Genomic DNA, 2,179 nt, shown 5'->3' with positions numbered 1-2,179 from the left:
ATTTTAATTGGTATGGCCAGCATCACTATCGGGCCATCTTAGACCCCTCTTCAGTCATTATGGCATTCTGGGGTACTTCAATAAGGACTGTGAATGCATGGCCCTCTGTCTGTGCTGGACAGCTACTCTAGAGACCTCAGGGCTTGGAAACAAGTTAGGAGTGGCTCTGGCCTTCTGGGGAAGGGCACAGCGGAGACAGTCGGAGATGGCAGTGGCAGGCAGTGCATCAGAGTGGGAGCGTGCCCAGTACCGCAGGCCCTAATGCATCATGGCCATTTTTGGAGGGCTAACTATGTGATTGGCATTTATTAGGTTAAAAAACAAAACCAGGGTGATGTCATCAACCAGGCAACATAAGACAGCTACTGAAAACCTCTCCCCAGAGACTCAGCAAAAAAGAGGGCAAATCTCACTTGTTCAGAACTCTGGAGGAAGTTAAAGACTGGAGAAGAATTCTACAAATGCTGAATTGAAAAAAGAGAAAAGTATCAGATAGGAAATATCCATCCTGGACCAGCCAGTCCTCTCCCCATCCCCACTTGGTCCTGCCCAGAGGCAGCAGAGGGGACCCTCCAACCTCCCATGGGGACACGACAACACAATCTCTCACGACAGTGAGACAGATCCCCACCCCTATCCAGACACAGGGACCCAAGCCCACAGGGACCCACGGCAGGACTTTAGCAGCTGAGGAAGGCAGAATACAAAAAGGAAGGAAGGAAAAGCTTCAAAATGGAGGAGAAGAATGGTTGGCAAAAGCCAGTCCTTTCCTGAAAGCAGCAAGCAGCCAGGCAGAAACAGTCCAAATCAACTGTTTTGGGACCTGGGGAAGTGGGAAGGACATTTCAAGGCTGAAGCTAGTGAGGGACGAGGAGTCTGAGGAAATGTGGACAGAGATTGTGCTCCCAGCCCCGGGTCCTGGTGCCCATACCTCCCCCCCTCCGCAAAAGAGTGAAACAGCAGTGGGTGACCTGATCCTTGCCAGGGGTGCGCCTGCAGACTGGGGCAGCGGGGGGAGTCCCCTGCCCAAGTAAAGTGGGGGCATAGCCCCACATCGAGCCAGATTTTGGCTAGCAAAGTGAGGGCACAGGAACCCTTCAGCTTCAACCCTGCTTGGTCAGATGCTGCCCAAGCATTTAAGAAGCCCAGCACATTCCAAACAGAATAAATCCAAATAGACCCACTCCAAGTTACCTGATAATCAGACTGTCAAATGCCAAAGAGAAGGGGAAAAATTCTGATAGCAGCAAGATAAAAGTAACTCACTACATACAATGGAAGCCACATAAGACTAAGTGCTGATTTTATCATCAGGCAACATGGAGGTGAGAAGGCAAAGGTATGATAAACTTAAGATACTGAAAGAGAAAAATTGCCCGCCAAGAATTTTCTACCCAGCAAAGGTGTCCTTCAAAAATGAGAGAGAGTTTAAAATATTCACAGATAAACAGAAATTCAGAGAGTTTGTTAAAAAGAGACTGGCCCTACAAAAATTACTACAGCTGAAAAGAAAAGATAAGAAAGAGAAGTCTGCAGGAAGGTACAGAATTGAGGAGTATTGGTGTGCTGGTTTGAAAGGATGTATGTACCCTTGAAAAGCCATGTTTTAATCAAAATCCCATTTTGTAAAGGCAGAATAATCCCTTTTCAATACTGTATGTAATTAGATCATCTCCCTGGAGATGTAACCCAATCAAGAGTGGTTGTTAAACTGGATTACAGGAGATGTGTCTCCACCCATTTGGTTTACTGGAGTTCTATAAAAGCAGAAATATTTTGAAGAATGAGAGATTCTGAGAGAGCAGAACGACATAGCCACAGGAAGCAGAGAGCCGACTAGCTAGAGACCTTTGGAAATGAAGAAGGAAAACGCCTCCCGGGGAGCTTCATGAAAGGAAGCTAGGAGAGCAAGCTAGCAGATGAGAGAGAAATGCTGTTCACCACATGTCTTTCCAGATGAGAAAGAAACCCTGACCCTGTTCGTCATGTGCCTTCTCACTTGAGAAAGAGACTCTGAACTTCAGTGGCCTTCTTGAACCAAGGTATCTTTCCCTGGATGCCTTCGACTGGACATTTGTATAGACTTGTTTTAACTGGGACATTATCTCAGCCTTAGAACTGTAAACTAGTAACTTATTAAATCCCCCTTTTAAAAAACCATCCTGTTCCTGGTATATTG

Source organism: Tamandua tetradactyla, chromosome 13 (genome assembly GCF_023851605.1).
Source record: "Tamandua tetradactyla isolate mTamTet1 chromosome 13, mTamTet1.pri, whole genome shotgun sequence".
NCBI classification, from domain to species: Eukaryota; Metazoa; Chordata; class Mammalia; order Pilosa; family Myrmecophagidae; genus Tamandua; species Tamandua tetradactyla.
This window is presented reverse-complemented; position numbering follows the sequence as displayed.